The 23854-nt window shown below is 38.5% G+C and overlaps 1 protein-coding gene across 1 annotated transcript in view; it reads left to right on the top strand.

Annotated features, from left to right (window-relative positions):
* The window catches only part of PANX1 (pannexin 1), a 251544-nt gene extending 250189 nt beyond the window's left edge, over positions 1-1355 (top strand). Inside the window, exon 5 of the mRNA XM_053708615.1 lies at positions 1-1355. This exon is cut by the window's left edge and continues 356 nt beyond it. The gene's annotated coding sequence lies outside the window, so the exon portion shown is untranslated.
* The last annotated feature ends 22499 nt before the right edge of the window (positions 1356-23854 follow it).

Genomic DNA, 23854 nt, shown 5'->3' with positions numbered 1-23854 from the left:
GTGTAGCTTTTTTGCACCTACTTGTAAACAGCAAAAGGTTTAGTTTGCTTACAAAACCATACACAGCTTTGGTCCAGTATCCATTGAGGTGGTAACGTTTGGAAACTGGTGATAAAAACATTTATCTCTATTAAAGTCTATGGATAATTTTTATTTTATCACCTGTTTTCGATCTTTACTGTCCTCAATGGAAACTAGTCCTTAGTCTGCAACCACATTGCTGTTCCTTAAAGGGATACTAAGCCCACATTTTTTTCTTTCATGATTCAGTTAGATCACTGGTTTTCAAACCTGTCCTCAGAGCTCCATAACAGGCCACATTTTGAGGATACCTGAACTAGAGCACAGGTTAAACCATCAGCTGATTAGTAAACACGGTTATTTTACCTGCTCTCACCCAAGGTTATCCAGAAAAACTGGACTGTTGGGGAGGCCTGAGGACAGGTTTGAAAACCAGTCAGATAGAGCAACTTTCTAATTTACTCCTATTATCAATTTTTCTTCGTTCTCTTGATATCTTTATTTTAAAAAGGCCAGCATAATTTTGGCTCAGCACCTAGGTAGTGCTGCCAATCAGTGCTACCCAGAGGTCTGAACCAAAATAGGCCGGCTCCTAAGTGTACATTCCTGCTTTTTCAATAATAAATAATAGGAGTAAATAAGAAAGTTGCTTAAAATTGCCTGTTCTATCCGAATCATGAAAGAAAAAAAATTGGGCTTGGTATCCCTTTAATTTAAAAAACAAACAAAAAAAAAACAACACTAAAATGATTGTCAAGTTTAGTGGGTCAAAATATGTGAGAGTTTAGTAGGGAATGTGTTTTTGTAAATTTACTGATGCAATAGCTGTTTTGCAAGCACATTTTTTATAAGTTTTATTAATTAACTGAAAAAAACCTTAAGCCATAGTTTTTATTCTTTTTCTTAAGTGGTGTAAAAATAAATATAAATGTGTTTAATCTTATACACGTGGACAACCAGAGCTAGCCTGCGTCTTCTGGACCTGTAAGACATTGCACAGCGTGCTAATGAGAGTACCAGTAACATTTTCCCGTGACTTATAAGCTAAAGCCATTTTTTCATCCATGTGGATAATCTTTAATAACATGAAAATAGATCTGCACCGACCTGTAATGGAATATCTGAAGTGAAATACTTATTTTCCAGGAAAAAAAAGCAGTTATCTCAGAATGTCATTGATTTTTTGTGAATACCGTCTCATAAATGTAGTAGCTTGTAGAAAAAAAAGACAACAATTATACTTCGTACAATCAAGGAGACTCCTTGTACCTAGCTAGTAGTGTTGCTCTTTGTTTAATTAAATCTGCATAAACATAGATATGTATAATACAGTATACCACTAGCTGCTGTTCTTTATATTGTTTTTTTTAATGCACATGTAATTTTCTAGTCCCTATGAAAGTCTTTTGTGATATTCAAATGGCATTCGCAAATGTAATTTACTAATGTGACTCAGACGTTCATATCTTTATGGTAAAAAAATCTCTCACGTTTTGAAAATATGTATGAGATTGTCAGTTCCCTTGGCACATGGCTGCCGAACCTGAGGCCCTCATTATGGTCCTCCAGAGTTAAACCCTGTCTCTTCTTTCTCTGTCCTTATAATTGTCTCTCTCTTCTCCAACCTCATTCTCTTTTCTTCCACCCTCTCATCTAATGATTAGACAGCTTATCTGACGTGCTTTAATATTTCCTTTGTTTTAGTAATTGCAAACTCCTTTTAAATTGTGGTGTTTAAGAAATACTTTCAGCAAGAATAGGCTTTAAACTTCCAGCATTATACTGTGCAATGTAATTTATTTTCCATCTGTATAAAGTGGTATTGAGACCAATGCCTCTTCTTCCCTTACAGAACAACTTTCCAATTTACTTTTATCATCGGATTTGCTTTGCTTCTTTTGGTATTCTTTGTTGAAAGCTAAACCTAGGTAGGCTCATATGGTAATTTATAAGCCTTTAAAGGCCACCTCTTACCTCAGTGCATTTTGACAGTTGTTTACAGCTAGACAGCGTTAGCTCAAGTGTGCCATATAAATAACATTGTACTCACTCCTGTGGAGTTCCCTAGAAGTCAGCACTGATTGGCTAAAATGTATGTCTGGCAAAAGAACTGAAATTAGACAAGGTAATCACAGAAGTAAAAAAAAGTGTATTAATATAATATATAATATATGGTTATGCAAGACTGGGGAATAGGTAATAAAGGGATTATCTATCTTTTTAAACAATAACATTTCTGGAGTAGACTGTTCCTTTAAAGATAGGAAAGTCAATTTGTTTTACTCAATGGCTGTAATCTCTTACTCATCTGGGACTACTGGAAAATTGTAATCACACAAACGAAAATATTTTTGTATAAGAACCAAGTGGTCTTATACATCTCTAACCTGATTGAAGCAATACCATTTTCCCTTGCTCGCATGTATTATGTTAGTTTCACCCTAACTGCAAACCTTTATCAAATATTTCTAGCCCCGTACAAAGATTGCGAATTATATCATAATAGAAACACTGCTTTTTAAATGACGTGTTTCCATGTTACAATATTGCCTCGCTAGATTTCCTACTGCTCTATTGTTAACAGAAGCCTTAAAATAGCCGGCTTTATTTTAACCGAATTTAAACATGATGTGCCTTCAGATTTCATTTAAAACCCTACTAATTCTAGGCATTTTAGCGCAAACTTTTTTCGAGTATAGTTTTGCAATACTGACCTACAGTAAGTGAAGGGTTTATCCTTTCTTTCATGTAATTAGCAAGAGTCCATGAGCTAGTGACGTATGGGATATACATTCTTACCAGGAGGGGCAAAGTTTCCCAAACCTCAAAATGCCTATAAATACACCCCTCACCACACCCACAATTCAGTTTTACAAACTTTGCCTCCGATGGAGGTGGTGAAGTAAGTTTGTGCTAGATTCTACGTTGATATGCGCTCCGCAGCAAGTTGGAGCCCGGTTTTCCTCTCAGCGTGCAGTGAATGTCAGAGGGATGTGAAGAGAGTATTGCCTATTTGAATGCAGTGATCTCCTTCTACGGGGTCTATTTCATAGGTTCTCTGTTATCGGTCGTAGAGATTCATCTCTTACCTCCCTTTTCAGATCGACGATATACTCTTATATATACCATTACCTCTGCTGATTTTCGTTTCAGTACTGGTTTGGCTTTCTACAAACATGTAGATGAGTGTCCTGGGGTAAGTAAATCTTATTTTCTGTGACACTCTAAGCTATGGTTGGGCACTTTGTTATAAAGTTCTAAATATATGTATTCAAACATTTATTTGCCTTGACTCAGAATGTTCAACTTTCCTTATTTTTCAGACAGTCAGTTTCATATTTGGGATAATGCATTTGAATTAATCATTTTTTTCTTACCTTCAAAAATTTGACACTTTTTTCCCTGTGGGCTGTTAGGCTCGCGGGGGCTGAAAATGCTTCATTTTATTGCGTCATTCTTGGCGCGGACTTTTTGGCGCAAAAAATTATTTTCCGTTTCCGGCGTCATACGTGTCGCCGGAAGTTGCGTCATTTTTTTGACGTTATTTTGCGCCAAAGATGTCGGCGTTCCGGATGTGGCATCATTTTGGCGCCAAAAGCATTTAGGCGCCAAATAATGTGGGCGTCTGATTTGGCGCTAAAAAATATGGGCGTCTCTTTTATCTCCACATTATTTAAGTCTCATTTTTTATTGCTTCTGGTTGCTAGAAGCTTGCTCTTGGCATTCTTTCCCATTCCTGAAACTGTCATTTAAGGAATTTGTTCAATTTTGCTTTATATGTTGTTTTTTCTCTTACATATTGCAAGATGTCTCACGTTGCATCTGAGTCAGAAGATACTACAGGAAAATCGCTGTCTAGTGCTGGATCTACCAAAGCTAAGTGTATCTGCTGTAAATTTTTGGTAGCTATTCCTCCGGCTGTTGTTTGTATTGATTGTCATGACAAACTTGTTAATGCAGATAATATTTCCTTTAGTAAAGTACCATTGCCTGTTGCAGTTCCTTCAACATCTAAGGTGCAGAATGTTCCTGATAACATAAGAGATTTTGTTTCTGAATCCATAAAGAAGGCTATGTCTGTTATTTCTCCTTCTAGTAAACGTAAAAAATCTTTTAAAACTTCTCTCCCTACAGATGAATTTTTAAATGAACATCATCATTCTGATTCTGATGACTCTTCTGGTTCAGAGGATTCTGTCTCAGAGGTTGATGCTGATAAATCTTCATATTTATTTAAAATGGAATTTATTCGTTCTTTACTTAAAGAAGTACTAATTGCTTTAGAAATAGAGGATTCTGGTCCTCTTGATACTAATTCTAAACGTTTGGATAAGGTATTTAAAGCTCCTGTGGTTATTCCAGAAGTTTTTCCTGTTCCTAATGCTATTTCTGCAGTAATTTCCAAAGAATGGGATAAATTGGGTAATTCATTTACTCCTTCTAAAACGTTTTAAGCAATTATATCCTGTGCCGTCTGACAGATTAGAATTTTGGGACAAAATCCCTAAAGTTGATGGGGCTATTTCTACCCTTGCTAAACGTACTACTATTCCTACGTCAGATGGTACTTCGTTTAAGGATCCTTTAGATAGGAAAATTGAATCCTTTCTAAGAAAAGCTTATCTGTGTTCAGGTAATCTTCTTAGACCTGCTATATCTTTGGCTGATGTTGCTGCAGCTTCAACTTTTTGGTTGGAAACTTTAGCGCAACAAGTAACACATCATGATTCTCATGATATTATTATTCTTCTTCAGCATGCTAATAATTTTATCTGTGATGCCATTTTTGATATTATCAGAGTTGATGTCAGGTTTATGTCTCTAGCTATTTTAGCTAGAAGAGCTTTATGGCTTAAAACTTGGAATGCTGATATGGCTTCTAAATCAACTCTACTTTCTATTTCTTTCCAGGGTAACAAATTATTTGGTTCTCAGTTGGATTCTATTATTTCAACTGTTACTGGTGGGAAAGGAACTTTTTTACCACAGGATAAAAATCTAAAGGTAAAAACAGGGCTAATAATCGTTTTCGTTCCTTTCGTTTCAACAAAGAACAAAAGCCTGATCCTTCATCCTCAGGAGCAGTTTCAGTTTGGAAACCATCTCCAGTCTGGAATAAATCCAAGCCAGCTAGAAAGGCAAAGCCTGCTTCTAAGTCCACATGAAGGTGCGGCCCTCATTCCAGCTCAGCTGGTAGGGGGCAGGTTACGTTTTTTCAAGGAAATTTGGATCAATTCTGTTCACAATCCTTGGATTCAGAACATTGTTTCAGAAGGGTACAGAATTGGTTTCAAGATGAGACCTCCTGCAAAGAGATTTTTTCTTTCCCGTGTCCCAGTAAATCCAGTAAAAGCTCAAGCATTTCTGAATTGTTTCAGATCTAGAGTTGACTGGAGTAATTATGCCAGTTCCAGTTCCGGAACAGGGGATGGGGTTTTATTCAAATCTCTTCATTGTACCAAAGAAGGAGAATTCCTTCAGACCAGTTCTGGATCTAAAAATATTAAATCGTTATGTAAGGATACCAACGTTCAAGATGGTAACTGTAAGGACTATCTTGCCTTTTGTTCAGCAAGGGAATTATATGTCCACAATAGATTTACAGGATGCATATCTGCATATTCCGATTCATCCAGATCATTATCAGTTCCTGAGATTCTCTTTTCTGGACAAGCATTACCAGTTTGTGGCTCTGCCGTTTGGCCTAGCTACAGCTCCAAGAATTTTTTACAAAGGTTCTCGGTGCCCTTCTGTCTGTAATCAGAGAACAGGGTATTGTGGTATTTCCTTATTTGGACGATATCTTGGTACTTGCTCAGTCTTTACATTTAGCAGAATCTCATACGAATCGACTTGTGTGGTTTCTTCAAGATCATGGTTGGAGGATCAATTTACCAAAAAGTTCATTGATTCCTCAGACAAGGGTAACCTTTCTGGGTTTCCAGATGGATTCAGTGTCCATGACTCTGTCTTTAACAGACAAGAGACGTCTAAAATTAATTTCAGCTTGTCGAAACCTTCAGTCACAATCATTCCCTTCGGTAGCCTTATGCATGGAAATTCTAGGTCTTATGACTGCTGCATCGGACGCGATCCCCTTTGCTCGTTTTCACATGCGACCTCTTCAGCTCTGTATGCTGAACCAGTGGTGCAAGGATTACACAAAGATATCTCAATTAATATCTTTAAAACCGATTGTTCGACACTCTCTAACGTGGTGGACAGATCACCATCGTTTAATTCAGGGGGCTTCTTTTGTGCTTCCGACCTGGACTGTAATTTCAACAGATGCAAGTCTCACAGGTTGGGGAGCTGTGTGGGGATCTCTGACGGCACAAGGAGTTTGGGAATCTCAGGAGGTGAGATTACCGATCAATATTTTGGAACTCCGTGCAATTTTCAGAGCTCTTCAGTTTTGGCCTCTTCTGAAGAGAGAATCGTTCATTTGTTTTCAGACAGACAATGTCACAACTGTGGCATACATCAATCATCAAGGAGGGACTCACAGTCCTCTAGCTATGAAAGAAGTATCTCGAATTTTGGTTTGGGCGGAATCCAGCTCCTGTCTAATCTCTGCGGTTCATATCCCAGGTATAGACAATTGGGAAGCGGATTATCTCAGTCGCCAAACGTTGCATCCGGGCGAATGGTCTCTTCACCCAGAGGTATTTCTTCAGATTGTTCAAATGTGGGAACTTCCAGAAATAGATCTGATGGCGTCTCATCTAAACAAGAAACTTCCCAGGTATCTGTCCAGATCCCGGGATCCTCAGGCGGAGGCAGTGGATGCATTATCACTTCCTTGGAAGTATCATCCTGCCTATATCTTTCCGCCTCTAGTTCTTCTTCCAAGAGTAATCTCCAAGATTCTGAAGGAATGCTCGTTTGTTCTGCTGGTAGCTCCAGCATGGCCTCACAGGTTTTGGTATGCGGATCTTGTCCGGATGGCCTCTTGCCAACCGTGGACTCTTCCGTTAAGACCAGACCTTCTGTCTCAAGGTCCTTTTTTCCATCAGGATCTGAAATCCTTAAATTTAAAGGTATGGAGATTGAACGCTTGATTCTTGGTCACAGAGGTTTCTCTGACTCTGTGATTAATACTATGTTACAGGCTCGTAAATCTGTATCTAGAGAGATATATTATAGAGTCTGGAAGACTTATATTTCTTGGTGTCTTTCTCATCATTTTTCTTGGCATTCTTTTAGAATACCGAGAGTATTACAGTTTCTTCAGGATGGTTTAGATAAGGGTTTGTCTGCAAGTTCCTTGAAAGGACAAATCTCTGCTCTTTCTGTTCTTTTTCACAGAAAGATTGCTATTCTTTCTGATATTCATTGTTTTGTACAAGCTTTGGTTCGTATAAAGCCTGTCATTAAGTCAATTTCTCCTCCTTGGAGTTTGAATTTGGTTCTGGGGGCGCTTCAAGCTCCTCCATTTGAACCTATGCATTCATTGGACATTAAATTACTTTCTTGGAAAGTTTTGTTCCTTTTGGCCATCTCTTCTGCCAGAAGAGTTTCTGAATTATCTGCTCTTTCTTGTGAGTCTCCTTTTCTGATTTTTCATCAGGATAAGGCGGTGTTGCGAACTTCTTTTGAATTTTTACCTAAAGTTGTGAATTCCAACAACATTAGTAGAGAAATTGTGGTTCCTTCATTATGTCCTAATCCTAAGAATTCTAAGGAGAAATCGTTGCATTCTTTGGATGTTGTTAGAGCTTTGAAATATTATGTTGAAGCTACTAAATCTTTCCGAAAGACTTCTAGTCTATTTGTTATCTTTTCCGGTTCTAGAAAAGGCCAGAAAGCTTCTGCCATTTCTTTGGCATCTTGGTTGAAATCTTTAATTCATCTTGCCTATGTTGAGTCGGGTAAAACTCCGCCTCAGAAAATTACAGCTCATTCTACTAGGTCAGTTTCTACTTCCTGGGCGTTTAGGAATGAAGCTTCGGTTGATCAGATTTGCAAAGCAGCAACTTGGTCCTCTTTGCATACTTTTACTAAATTCTACCATTTTGATGTATTTTCTTCTTCTGAAGCAGTTTTTGGTAGAAAAGTACTTCAGGCAGCGGTTTCAGTTTGAATCTTCTGCTTATGTTTTTCATTAAACTTTATTTTGGGTGTGGATTATTTTCAGCAGGAATTGGCTGTCTTTATTTTGTCCCTCCCTCTCTAGTGACTCTTGTGTGGAAAGATCCACATCTTGGGTAGTCATTATCCCATACGTCACTAGCTCATGGACTCTTGCTAATTACATGAAAGAAAACATAATTTATGTAAGAACTTACCTGATAAATTCATTTCTTTCATATTAGCAAGAGTCCATGAGGCCCGCCCTTTTTTTGTGGTGGTTATGATTTTGTATAAAGCACAATTATTCCAATTCCTTATTTTATATGCTTTCGCACTTTTTTATCACCCCACTTCTTGGCTATTCGTTAAACTGAATTGTGGGTGTGGTGAGGGGTGTATTTATAGGCATTTTGAGGTTTGGGAAACTTTGCCCCTCCTGGTAGGAATGTATATCCCATACGTCACTAGCTCATGGACTCTTGCTAATATGAAAGAAATTAATTTATCAGGTAAGTTCTTACATAAATTATGTTTTTTTACATTTTTTGTATTATACGCGGAGAGCTCAGGATTTATTATTATTATTATTATTATTAAACAGGTGCTAAAATTACTTACACATTTTTATTTTTTTGTATTTGTGCTTCCAAAGTGCTTTATACAAAACAAACTTCTCTCCAGCATATTTGGTAAAAAGCCAGACACAATCTAAAGCAAAATAAATTGTACTTTTTCTTTGATGCGGTATCCAAGAGGATTGAATCTAATTGAGATTGTCCCGGCAGCTTTTATTAGGCAAAGTTCATGCTCCTTATTGATTTAGTTCTAAATGCTGGAAAGCAAAGCCTGCAGTCATTGTATCTCTGCCTATACAGACTTATTGCAAGTGTTGATTATAAGCAGATTGTTCAGTTTGCTAATGATTCATGTCTATTAAAGAATCAATATCTCTTCATAAATCTTATAGCATCTACAAGGTACAGGAGCTGGCAATGCTAAAACAAGCGCACGGATGAAACTTAACTGAAATAATATTTGTAACCGTTAATCCAACCATGAGATGCATCATTTAGAGTTTATTTCATTTTGTATCAAATGTAATATTTATTACAGGTTACTAGTCAGGGAGAAAGTCCCCCTCTCAATGTTAAAGGGATATGAAAGGCTAACATTTTCTTTTGTTAATCAGGCAGGATACCATTTAATAGAAAGTTTCCAATGTACTTCTATTAGCAATTTGCTTTGTCCCCATGCTATTCTGTGTTGAAGAGATACCTAGACATCTGGAGCACTACATAGCAGGAAATAGTGCTGCTGTCTAGTGCTCTTGCAAACCTGCTGTCATATGTTGTTCCATATGTGGCTCCTTAACATATATCACTGCTTTAGAAAAAAAAAAAAAAGATACTAAGAGAACAAAGAAAAAGTGATACTATAAGTAAATTAGAAAGTTGTTTATAATTGTATGCTCTATCTGAAACATAAAAGAAAAATGCTGGCTTTCACGTCCCTTTAAATCCTGGGAATTCTTACTAGTCCAGGACTATATGTGCATACAAGCTACTTTCTCAATTATATAGATCCATTTCTTGACTTTAAAGGGTCATTAAGCTGCACTGTACAACTGTTACTATTCGCTATGCTATTGTAACTGTGCCTGCAGCTGTCTTCAAAGTCGTTCTTTTATTTTAACCCCTTACAATTATCAATGAGTGAAGCTCTGTATTATCACACTGGGCTCCGCCATCTTGGAGCTTATATTTTATTATTTAACTTTTAAACTGGGCAAAAAAACTGCAAAGATGTAACTCTTCTGCTCTCTATTATGTGAGCTAACCTGAAGTGCAAGGTACAGCAGTCAAAAAGCAGATCTGTGAAAGTGCACTGCCTCTGTCACATGATGCAACAATACGAGACCTACAAGATGGCGGTGCCCTTTGGTATGATGTGTAACATTGTTTTAAAGTAAATATTGGAAAGACAATGTTTTAGGTGTTATAAGGGTTGCTCTATAATTTGATCTCCGTTAGTTATTAGTGGTTTTATAGCAGTTGTGATTAAAGTACAGTGTTTATAATTTGTTCCCCATTAGTTATTAGTGGTTTTATAGCAGTGTTTATAATTTGTAACCCTAGAAAAGGAATAAAGCAATTTATAAATAGACTAGAGCATTGCATGTATAAAAGTGTAGGTGTTACAAGATTATTTGCCCTTGGTACAGTATGTTTGTGTGCACCCTCCTGTGCGCTAAGTATCAGGTCTAGCATGTAAATAGCAAAAGCCTTTTGTAACTGGAATGTTATTTTCTTTAGACAAGTATGCGCTTACTAGACTATACGGTTTTATACAGAAGATCTTAAGCAGCACTTAATGGTGAAGTCACAAGGTGTAATCGCATAAAGAATGTTATCATTTTGTTAAAAGCCTGCTGTTTTTACTAAATTGAATGTATTTGGTTACTATGTAATAAAGAGGCAGTCTAGTAGAAACTGAAATGCAAACCAGTGTATTTGAGTTTAATTTAGAAGCATTTTTGCACTAGTCTTTTAAAGGTTTAGTAAAACACCTTGAGATTTTTATAAAATGTTTTTATTTTGCATAGTAAAGCTGCTTTTCAATATACTTTCATTATTTAATTTGCCCCTTTTTCCATGTAATTTAGCTAGGAAAATTGTGGATTTTTGAATTCTCAGAACCTGAAAGGCATCCTGCTGACTTATCAAGGCTAACCCTGCTACACATCTATCCTTTTTGGCTTTAACAGATAAGAATTGCCAAACAATGTAGTTTATTTTATCATTATGATCGTCACTAGCCTTGTTGTCTGCAGACTCAAGTCCAGATTGGCTCTTACAAATAGTTGGTGGAGTTTGACTATTGAAAAACAATTGCAGCAAGCAATGTCTTGTAATTACAAGGGATTTACTTTCTCTTTAAACAATAGCAAACACTTTTGATAAGCATGAGCAAATAGCATTGTTAAACAATTACTGGTACCCGTATGAAATATATTAAAGAAAATTCATACCTTTTAAAAATATTTTGATGTTGCTCATTTGAACCTTGAAGTTTCCTTCCTCCTCCTGGTACTGTCAGTGTATTTGGAATCCTAGAGATAACGCAATGCAAATTAAATTTCTACAGCACTTGCACACTTATGCTGATAGTAAGCAGCACACTAGCTATGTTAAATTTAAGTAGCATACCTGCAGGTACCGTCACATCATTTATCAGTAATGTTCTGTGGCGGCACTATTTCTGATTCAGATGTGCACCTCTACACATAATCTAAGTAACTATATTTGAGCAGCCACATGCTCTAAGTGCAGATGCATGGGACCTACAGCCATATGGTCTGCAGGTCACATGTACAATAGCTGACATCCTTTACTAGAACTATTTTTGTGTCAGAGTATTTTGCAAAAATAATTTCTGTGCATTTCAATTTTCACTATAATTTACCTTTAAAGATGCAATTTCTTATCTCTCAGAACTTTATTCTTACATATGTAATTAAATATTTCATTTATATTTGCACAAATATATCTAAAGCTATAGAAACTAAATTACAGATCAGACACTAAACAAATCAAATGTTTTTTAGCAGTGTCCTGTATTCAGCACAGTTTAGTGACTATATGTACTTTAATTTAATTTTAACATATTTTAATGTACCTCTTTACACAATTTGTTTCCATTAATACAATACAGTAACAATACAATATTGAACATGGTTTACTGAATGCTGTGAAATAAAGAAATGCTATAAAATTTAATACTGCTCTGGAAAGATGAATGCACTTATGAATGTGTGTGTGTGTATATATATATATATATATATATATATATATGTATCTGTATGTATATATACATGTGTGTGTTTTCTTAATTTTTTTAAGCTGTGCTCATTAATGTCATTGAAATTGTGCAAAATAAATGTCAACACGTTTCTAACAATATAGCAGAATATGTTCTAATATGGGATAGATATGTATTTATTAGCATAGTATTGAGGTTATTCCCCTTCTCCCTCTAGTCATGGGTGCCATTATGTTGACAGAGGTGCATGAAATGTATTTAGTAGTGCTTAAAACTGACATATCACTTATAAGGCTTACACTGTCAATCACAGAATATACCTCAAGCCTTTGTAACTCAAGTTTTTCAGTGTTTTAGTTATGTCGTTTTTTTTATTTTTTATTATTTTATATCCAATAATCACTGGAAATTTGCAGAACTATGCTTAGAGTATGATATTGGTAACTAAAAGCAAACCGCATGTGCAAACATAAAGTGATTGTAAACTCTCCCCTTTTTAAAATCAGATCGGGACTGTTACTGAAAGTTTAGATGGAGATAAATTCATCAGTTGTAATTTAAGTTGCACTATAAATTGCTTTTTAAAGTAGATATAAAATTCCCCTAACTCCACAGCCCACTTTAAAAGTCAGTTTTTCTGTGAGCTAAAGGTTAGAATTGTCCAATCAGCGCTCTAGTTACAACAAAAGTGCCATATGGGGAGAGCGCTGATTGGAGAACAGTTCAAACCGCTACAACTTCATTACAACTATTGAATGAAACTCCATCTTAAATATCACTAACCGTCCGTAACTGATTTTAAAAAGGGAAGAGTTTGCCATCACTTTAAGTAGCAAAATAAAATGACTATTAACATTTTAAAATAATAATTACTGACAAAATGTGACTGCTTCTAAACCGTAATGTGTTTACAATCTGGTTATGTTATCCAGATGATATTTGTTGTAACTGAAAAAGATTTATAATATTCTTACCAATTGTTTGTAAATACATAGGAGACTTGTGTTTCATTATGCATGTATAAACTGGAAATGACATTAAAACCATACAATTACATTTGGCTTCCTGTATGTGCATATAATATCTTGTATGGGTGGAATGGTTAAATTGGTTTTGTTTATATTAAAGTCTAATATATAATTATTATTATTATTCTACTTTATAAAGCGGCAGCATATTCCGCAGCGCTGTCCATGGGTACAATTAAAATAAGTAAAACAATGATACAATACTTGTAAGAGACAAGACATAATTTGACAAACAAATACAAGAGGAATTGATGGCCCTTTTCCTGTGGGTACTTATAATCTTGTAAGGTAGGAGGGTAAGAAACAGGAGGTGGGAACTGCAAGAGTGAGAATGATGTTAATACAGAGTTATACCAGGGTAATTATTAGCTAAGTGGAATTACTTTGTTACTGATTGGGTGGTAGGCTTCTCTGAACAAAAATATCTTAGGGGAGCGTTTAAGAGAAGGCAGATTAAGGGAACTCTGATAGCGTGAGGAAGTGTATTCCAGTGGGTGGGTGCTGCATTAGAGAAATCCTACAATCTGGCATGGGAAGAGGTGATAATAGAAGATGCAATGTGCAGATTATTGTTGGATTTCAGGGGGTGGGCTGGAGTATTTTTGTTGATTAGTGAGGACAGGTAGAGGGGGGGCAGCATTGGTAAGGGCTTTGTAGGTCAGGGTGAGAATTTTGAATTTAATTCTGCTGTGAATGGGGAGCCAGTGAAGGGACTTGCAGTGAGGTGCATTTAATACAGAGCGACGAGAAAGGTGGATTATCCTGGCAGAGGCATTTAGAATGGAATGAAGGGGAGAGAGGAAGTCCAGTTAGTAGGTTATTGCAATAGTCATGTCAGGAAATTACAAGGGAGTGAATTATTTACGTAGTGGTGCCAACGCACAGAAAAGTATACATTTATGTAGGTGGTTGTGGCAGGATTTAGAGAGAGCAATTGGATGTGGGGAATGCAAGACATATTGGAGTGAAGTGTAACTCTGAGGCAGTGGATGTGGGGTGATGGGGAGGTAGAGTTTGTGTGTGTGTATATATATATATATATATATATATATATATATATATACACACTTATTTTTTGTTGAAGAAATATCTAGGTAGGCATCTGGAGCACTACATGGCAGGAAATAGTGCTCTTGCAAATGTATAACATTCTTGCAAAACTGATTCCATATAGTGCGTCAGAAATGGGCCGGCTCCTAAGCATACATCCCTGCTTTTCAACAAAAGATACCAAGAAATATTGATCATAGAATCCAGGAAAGAATGATGGATATAATCCCTGGCAAATCCAACTAATGGCAGAGATAAGACCCAATTATTCTGGCCCATTTATTTCCTTCTTAATATAAGGAGAGTCCACGGCTTCATTCCTTACTCTTGGGAAATACTGAACCTGGCCACCAGGAGGCGGCAGAGACACCCCAGCCAAAGGCTTAAATACCTCTCCCACTGCCTCTATCCCCCAGTCATTATTTACCTTTTGTCACAGGAGAATGTCAGAGAAGTGTCAGAAGATTTCGGAGTTGTTCCTCAGGAGGGATATATGCCCTTCGATATTGTACTGGAGTTTTTTTTGTTTTTGTTTTTTAAATATTTTTATTGATGCAATTGAAAATGTTGCAAACATTGCCTACAATGTTGGCATAAAAAACATTGTATACAAGTATTCACTGCTAGTCATCTTCATAAACATAACAAGTCTAAGTTGTCTAAATTTTTGTAAAAGCTCATAACAACATAGGTTCTATCGCGTAGCGTGTATCTGGTTCTGCTTAACCAAATGTCCTTGTTTTATGTTTCTTTATTGAGCTTTGCTTAATACGATAATGAGGTCACCGTCAAGTAAGGGTTGAGGGGAGGGGGTCCTGCCTGTGCTTATGGGAGTGTCAGTCTTATTTTCCTTTTCCAAATATCCAGCATCATTTTGTGTATTACAACTGTACTATTTTTAAGGTATTGGTATCCCTCCAGTTAAAGGAGTGTGTCTTACCTGCATTGTCCATTCCTTTACAGTAGGAGTTATGGGGGATTTCCAGTGCCAAGGAATTAGGGTTTTTGCGCTACTAATCAATGTGAGTAGTAGTTTATGTTTCGCCTTACATTTAAGTTTTGAGAGATTCACAAATAGTAGGATATTGGGGTCCCTAGGTATTATGGTCTCTAGAATATTGCTTTTGTGGCTAATGATGTCTGACCAGTATTGTTGGAGTCTGCAGCAGTCCCACCATATGTGTTGTATGGAGCCCTCTTCTGAGCAGCCCCTCCAGCACCTACCAGATGTTGTAGGGTACATTACTTTCAGTCTGGCTGGGGTCAGGTACCATCTCGTAAGGTACTTATAGTTGGTCTCTTGGACTTGGGCCGATATGGAGGCTGTCTCGGTGTTTATGAAAATGGTGTTCCACATTTTTAAGGGTATGGCAGTGTTGGTTGCCCCCACGTCTTTGTATATTTAGGGAGATGGTCTTTTTCTGGTATTAAGAGTTTCTTGTATATTATCGATATTAAGTGAGAGGGAGGTTTTCTTCATAAATGGAAAGAGTACACAGCTGCATTCATTTCTTTTGGGAAATTCAGAACCTGGCCACCAGGAGGAGGCGAAGACACCCCAGCCAAAGGCTTAAATACTCCTCCCACTTCCCTTGTCCCCCAGTCATTCTTTGCCTTTCGTCCCAGGAGGTTGGCAGAGATGTGTCAGAAGTTTTCGATAGTCTCTTATGGAGGGTAGTACTCTTCAGTATGGGACTGGAGTTTTAAGTAGTCCTGTCAGCCTCTCAGTGAGAGCATGGATGAAAGTTAAAGTCCGGAGATGCAGGGAAAGTCTTTCTGCAAAACCATCCTGACTCATATTAACAGCTCCACAAGTAATCAGCGTTGACGAGTTTCGCTGCCTGCTTTTTTCTCTCAAGTCCATGGCAGAAGCAACGCTACTATCTGTCACACTTGAAGGGCCGTGTTCCTGTTCCACGGCATAGATTCCGGTAAGATCGTTTTATTTTACTTTCATCATAGATGTATTGTAATTTCAACTGTTTATCCGAGAGGGGCTACAACCTTTCGGGGATAACTTTAACATAGGGTCTCAGTGAGGCTCTCCTGTGGGGGATTATTGAACAGGGGGGGGTTCTAATCATGTTTGTTATGTGATTCTGTCTGCTACTGTGTAGTATTGCTTCGGCTCATGGCTATTTTGGAACATAACTGCCTATGTCTAGTGACGCAGCCTTTTCGGTTGGGCATGCTTTTGCATGGACTGCACGGTTTACCTTGTGACTTCATTTCTGTTTTCCTGACCGCATGGCGACGGAGAAATCCTGGTCCGCTGGTATCTGGTTCTCTGGAGGCAGCAGTGTCCCAGTTATGGAGGATTCTTGGAGACGAATGTCTCTGATTCAGACTCTAATTTTTGCGAAGAATATGAATTGGCCCGGGTGATACATGCCCATCAGTTATGTTCCGAATGCTCTGTTCCTCGGGATTGTGGTATCGGGTGCCCACTGAGCCATCCATCTCTGGCGATTCTTTTTCTCACGAGACAAGTTACCTACCATCAACTCTTACTACACATGCAGGTAACCCAAACGCTACTTATCTTTTCTAGGGAGTGTGACCTGTTCCCACCGGAGGTTATGACACTGTTCCGCATGGCCATATCTTTGGCACTGGCGCATCTGCACCTCCCGGGAGTTTCGTATTGTCCGTGTTTCGTTAACCGGGGCTCGTCAGGCATGGAATCGCCTGGTCCAGTTCAGCCTTCCGAGGGAGCGACTGCCCTTGAGGCCTCAGGGGGGTCAACCTTCGGGGCCGGTATTTCCTTTTGTCCCGGTGGAGGTATGTTGCGCCTTTCGTTATAGACTGGCGCGCCTTTGTGTCCTACTAAGGCATGTTTTTCGCTTTGCTGGAGGATCCCATGCTTAATGGGTCTGGGGATTCTCAGTCTTACTCTTCGACTGGCTTGCATACATAGACATAAGCTGATGAAGTAATCTTCTTATAGTCTTTGTTATCTGTGTATTCTTTTCCAGTTCTGAGCTTGGATGTCTCGGATGTCTTTCCGTTCTTCCTGGGCGATAACCTACGGGTTGCCTTATCTTTTATTTTCATCCGGTGAGGATGATTTTTATTTGGTCTAAAGCTCATGTTGTGGTGTGATGTTTCCTTCAGGAAATTTCCTTTCTGTAATTGATACTCGCGATTTTGTGGTCGCACTGTTTACAAAAGTCTGTCTGACTGTTCTTTATCCCTCCATCATCGGGGGAGACTCTATGTGGCCTTGATAGAGCTGGGGCCCTTGGTTTCAGGCTGGTCCTGACTGGGTACAAATTTTTCTGTCTTTGAGGCCTAGTTCAGACACGTGGCACCTTTTTAGGTCCGGTTGGTCCGGTGAGGGCGCCTAGTGATCACAATATGATTTGTGTGGTTGTCTTGTTTTATTTTACAAGCTTCAACTAGCATCCTGAAAGGACTTAAGGGTCAGTGGTTGCTTAGGTGCATTGGGGATTGGTTCAATATATATGTATGTATATCACAAAAAGCCTTCAGCACTGTAATCTTTTGAATACTTTATTGGAACAAACAGCAACGTTTCGAGGAATTAACCTCTTAAGCATGCTAATAATGTGGTGATTACATTACATTTAAATACTCTTTAATTGTCCTCTCAGGGACCTATGGTCGCCATCTAGTGGTTATACAAAAAACCTACACCTTTAAAAACAATGTATAAGTGGTAACATTAAAAACAATGGGATAACACTTTATCAGATAACTATACATTTTTAAATAAACATTGTAGCACTTGTAACTACATTGGCAATGTTAGCCTAAGTGTTTTGCAGTATGGAGCTACTAGGCATAATACTTTTACCAAACCTTTTTTATATGTTTCTATTGTATACAGAGATAACTATACATTTTTAAATAAACATTGTAGCACTTGTAACTACAATGGCAATCTTAAACCTGTTATGTTAGCCTAAGTGTTTTGCAGTATGGAGCTACTAGGCATAATACTTTTACCAAACCTTTTTTATATGTTTCTATTATATACAGAGCTAACCAATATTGACATACTCTAAATTGATATACTCATAATTGATCTGTTCTGGGTTCGGTGGAACTTTATCATTACTACAGGTCAGGAAAGCCATTTCTTGTTAATTTCGTCATATACAGGGGCTTATCATTAAAAACATGATAGATCGAAGTCCCTATTGAGCCCTCTTGGGATCAATGTGTCAAAGTGGTGTATCCACCACATTTCACGCTGTTTTAATAGTTATTCTCTATTAGCTCCATTGCGTTTAAAATTAATGTGTTCTATTATTTGCCACCTGAGTTGGCTGACTGTGTGACCTTTCTCTATGAAGTGCTTAGAAAGAGGGGCGTCTATGTTCTTTCTTCTAATATTGGATCTGTGTTGTGTAAGTCTTTCCCTTATAAATTGGGTAGTTTCCCCCAAATAGATCAAAGAGCACGGGCACTTAATTAGATAAATGACGTAACTACTATTGCATGTATGTAACCCATTTATCTGATATTCTTTACCACTGTGAGGATTATTAGAAGCTACTGCCCTTTATTATAGAGTTGCAGCTGGCACAGTTTAAACAAGGGTAACATCTCCTGCTTTTACCACCAATATAAGTCTGTTTAATCTATCTCTATCAGGTCCTACATCTGATCTAACAAGTTGGTCTCTGATGTTACTAACTCTCCTGTAGGCCATCATTGGTGGTTCATTAAACTCTTTAATATGGGGATTGCAATCTCTTAACACATGCCAGTTCTTTTTAATGGCTTTCCTAATAGCTTCATGTGTGGATTATACTGAGACACAAAAACCAGTTTATTAGATGTCTTCACTTCCTGTTGATGTTCTCTTAGTTTGGGTTGTTCTATCTCTCGAATTTTATCCTCAATTAACTTACGTGGGTAACCTCTAGCCATATATTTGTTAGCCATTTCATTAAGTCTTTTTTTGCACAATATGTCATTACTGACGATTCTTTTGACTCTTGTAAACTGACTTTTAGGGTGTGAATCTATGAGTCTCTTGGGGTGAAAACTTGTATATTGTAACAAAGTGTTCTTGTCTGTATCCTTTGTGTAAAGATCTACATTAAGGAGATTAATTCCCTTTGAAACACATGTATCCAAAAAAGAAACCTTTTGTTCGCTATAGTTAACTGTGAATTGAAGTCCACTCACCATAGTGTTCAATTCATTCACAAAATCCAATAGGCTCTCAACGCTGCCCCACCACACGCCAAAGATGTCATCTATGTATCTCCACCAGATGGCGCCATATATCTTAAATAGTATGTTTTCATATACAAAGCGTTCTTCAAATTCGCTCATAAATAAATTGGCGTATGATGGGGCAATGTTGGAGCCCATAGCTGTTCCCCTCTTCTGTCTGTACCACTGATCCTGAAACAGGAAAAAATTCCAAAATAAAATCAATCTGAGTAATTCTTCCAGAAATTGACACTGTGGTATAGAATACCTGCTGTTCACCATGAAAGTCTTTCTGACTACGGCTATGCCTGTCTCATGTTTTATTGAAGTATAGAGACTTTTGACGTCCATGGTGAACAGCAGGTATCTATCCGTGGGAAATTCCAAAGTTTTAATTTTGGCAAGGAAGTGTCCTGTGTCTTTAATATAACTCGCCATATTGGCAACCTCTGGCTGTAGTAGTCTATCTAAGTACTTAGCTATATTTGTGAAGACTGACTCCACACATGACACTATAGGCCTCCCTGGTGGTCTAATGGGGTCTTTGTGAATTTTTGGCACTGTATAAAAAATTGGGTTTCTTGGATTCTCTACATATAAATACTGTGCCAATTTTTCATCAATAATACCCTGTGATAGTGCCCCATTCAATTGGTATCTAATTTCCTTCTGTATCTTGAGTATAGGATTGTTACTTATTGGTTCATATGTGTCAATATCACTCAGCTGCTCTTTGATCTCTGTAATATAGTATTTTTTGTCAAGTATGACTCCATCCTTGCTCCACCTTTATCTGCCCCCTTAAGGATGATGTCTTTATTGCTCTTAAGTGACTTTAAAGCCTGATGGTCTTTTGATGTAAAATGAACATGTTGTTTAACTTTAAAGGTATTTTTGTTAGATTTATTTTTATTTTTAAGATGTTGTATATCATTTTCTAATAGACTGATAAATGTATTGACACTATGATTTACAATGTTTGGTTTAAAGGTGCTCTTCTTATTTAGCCCCAAATTATTGAGTGTCAAAGCTGTTATACATTTTTCATCTGCATTTTTAATACCTTTAACAGTACATACATCACTTTGTCCACCAAACCAAATCTTAAGTTTGATGTTGCGATAGAATTGATGTAAATCTTTGCTTAATTCAAAATAGTCAATGTCTTTATAAGGGCAAAAAGACAGTCCCTCGTTAAGAATATTCAATTCATTGTCAGTTGGTGCATATGAGGATATATTTACCACCGTGTTGCTAATAGTCTCTATTTCTTCTGTGGTGCTCGTTGCGACTTTCTTATAGCCCCTACTTGCTGGTTGGTACCTTTGTTCTTCTTTTTGTTGTTTGCCCTTGGCATGTTTCCGGCCCCCTCAGCAGTATCGCTGTCCCCGCTCGTCGTATCTAAAGGGATGTCCTCGTTGCCAGACTGATGAGAGCTCGATGTTCCGTTAGACTCACGCAACTTCCGGTTCCTATTCTGATTGGCTCCACGATTCTGATGCCTCCTAGTGTGACGGTTACCATGGTAATTAGGCTTCCATTTGTAAACATTGCCTAAGCGGTAATCATCTTCGTCACAGAGGAACTTCACTTTTTGATCTCTTTGATGGCTTTTTGTTCCTCTGACTTTTTCCGTGATCTTTTTATCGAGTTCCTCGAAGTCCTCTGCAGTCATTGTGGTAAGTAAATCAGTCTTATATTTATTCATAAGTTCTGTCTGAACCAACGACTCTTGTAACAATGCCTCGACCGTACAGACAATCAAATCATAAGAGCATTTATTTATGATTGATTCAAATTTGTCGCAATAAATTTTATTATCCTTCAGCAATGTGGGGACTGTGCTCATGTGAAGTCCCCTTGGTATTCTCCTCACCCTGTGATATTCTGATAGGGTGGACATGTGAAGCTCCCACTTCATTAGTTTCATTTGAATCGCCTCATAATCTTTAGCTAGTGTAGCTGAGGGTGCCGTTCTGAGAAATTCTCTGGAGCCTTTAGTTAATCCAGTAATCCTGGCCTTTCAATATAGTGGGCCAGGATTCTGTTCTCTTTGGAAGTGGAGGTTCTCTTCCTTTGGGTCGAGACTTTCTGGACTTCATTCGTTTTTTCTGGCAGCTTTGCCGCTTAATTAGTAAGTGAAGCCGTGAGGCTTTCTCTTCCTTCGGGAGTTAGTCGTCTCCATTCCAGGGGCGATAAGAGGTCTTTTTCCAAGCTTTTTGCTTAGGGGATGTTTTTCTGCCTGGATTCGGGATGCTTTGCATTCTTCTTCCTTGGGTGTGGTCCTTTAGAACGTTAATCGGAAAGGTTTATAGAGACGAGCCTTTATACTCTCATTCGGGTGGCTCTGTTTTCATTTTCATTTCCCTTAGTGCTGCGCTTGGGGCCTTTGGGCTCTAGAGAAATTGCGTGACTTTGTCGTGGCCTAGTACCTTGCTGGGGGTGTTGACCTCCGGCTAAGGCTGTTCTCTTCCCTTTGGGCTGGGAATTACGAGTGAGTCCTGTACCTGTTCTCCGGGTTTCCCGGTTCTCATCCCCTTTGAGGTCTGATTGCTTCAGACAGGGTATCTTGTGTTCCCTGACGGTGTCGTTCGCTCTAGGACGATTCTTGGATCTTTCTTGGATGTCTGGAGACTTATGATCTGGTGGACTGGTTTGGGACGACCCAGTTTTTTTCAGAGAACCAATGTTGCGACATAGGGGCTAGCTCATTGGGCTTGCAAGCAGGTAGGCCAGAGTTCACATCCACCTTCGGGTACTGGTTATAAACTTTAAGGCCTGACTTGTCCCTCGGACGGAGTGTGCTCCTCTATGGGGAGTTTTTTCTCTGTTGGGTTAACAGTGGTGTCAGGATGATTTTTCATTCGGTCCGTGTTTTGATCATACTATGGCTTCATGTCTTGTGGACATGTACGCTGTTCTTACTGTGCCCTTCCCTTTGGAGGGGATAGTTTATCTTCCTTATGAGTTGGTGTTTCCTTTTTCTGGAGGTTCTTTGTCCTGCCCTGTGTGTAGGAGGTTGGATCAGGTGGCTTATTTCTGTAAGGGGCAGCATCTGCTGCTCTGTGAGCTCTGTTCCACCTGTTGGAAATTGATCTCTCTACATAGAGACTGTCTAAGAGAGTTGTGATAGGTCTTCCTACGGATCTATTGCACTTTTCTCTGTTCCAAGTCATAGGGGTTCTCCTTGGGAGTACCTTATTTTGGAGGAGCGGATTGAGCTGGCACCCGAGCTCTGTTGGGGTGGGTGAGTCCCCCATTTTTTCTTTCCATTCCCTGGGGGCTTCTGGTTGGGTCTTCCTGTCCCCCTGTCTATAAGACATGTTTGTCGTTTGGGCTGGTCTGTTGTTGGAGCAGGATCTGAGATCTGTTGCTCTGCTATTTCCTCCTCGGAGCATTCAAGGTACAGTAAGCCTTTTTGAGGTTTCTCCTTTCTCCACATTCAAGATTTGTGGGAAGGACTGGCGGCTCTTAGATAGCCTGCAAGGTTATCCACTAGTTAGTGGACACTTAGCAATCTGAAGGATCCTTTCTTCAGCTGCTTTCTACTTGCCCTGTAAGTATTTAAGTTTCAGAGTCATTTTTAGATGACTGCAGCGTGCAGTGTTTTTGCTTCAGGTGTTGTTCGTCAGACCTATCTGAGCTTGCTGCACAAGGTTTCTTTCTGAATATTTCGGTATTCTGAGCTACCTTTTTGCGATTTGGAGACCTTTGTCTTCAGTTGCTTCCTAGAGTGCAGTTGCATTGTGTTAGGGGAAGATCCTCTCTCTGTTTCAGACTCCAGGCCTTATCCCGTGGTTTCAGTATTTCTGGGGTCTGAGCATTGCCTCCCCTTGTTTCTATGAGACTGGTTGGGTCTCTGTTAGCCTGACCCGGTTTCTCTGGTTCTGGCTTTGTGTTTTTATTTAGGTCTCGTGCCCTTTTTAGGGTTTTTTCTGGAGTTCCTTAATCTAGCTGGAAGCTAGCTCAGCATACTAATGCACTGTGGCTACTCTGCACTGTAGCAAACCGAGGGTTGCAAGTTCGATCCCCAGCGAGGTCTGCTCAGCCTTTCCTCCTTTCGAGATTGATAAAATGAGCTGCACCTTGAGTCCCTTAAGGGGGATAAGCCGCGCTTTACAAGTACAATCCATGTTTTCTCCGTGCATTGTTGTTATGCGGTTCTTTTTCAGGATATGTACTTGTATCATATATCATTTACAGCAAGGAAACAACTGACAAGTCACTCAGGTTTTTTGCAATGCTTATGATAACAATAATGGTTTTATTCTGCAATATAATTATAACATCAATATACCACAAACCTCTGTGCATGCTTATAACATTTTATGCAATTACAATAGTCGTACAATTATCCTATTCCTACCCTATCTATGCAGCTTTCAGTTACAGTTTAGCAATGAAAATTATAACTAAGTTGCCTGTGCAACCACCGATAACAATCTTATGTTAAACTACTACTCAGACAATTCTATCTAGTTTTAAACAAACAAATAATACATCACCGTGATCCCGCATCTCAGCATCCTGTCCTGTGGCTCGATTGGAGAAGACGTCTGGGCAATCTTGAACAGGAGAAAAGGTGATCACAGGAACAACACTGAACGATGCGTCCATCGACAGGTCACAAGTCTCCTGATCAGATTGCCCACAGGTACCTCTCTTATACTGTT

Source organism: Bombina bombina, chromosome 3 (assembly GCF_027579735.1).
Source record: "Bombina bombina isolate aBomBom1 chromosome 3, aBomBom1.pri, whole genome shotgun sequence".
In the NCBI taxonomy this organism is placed as follows: Eukaryota; Metazoa; Chordata; class Amphibia; order Anura; family Bombinatoridae; genus Bombina; species Bombina bombina.
The sequence above is the reverse complement of the archived record's forward strand: the minus strand, read 5'-3'. Positions and strand labels throughout refer to the sequence as shown.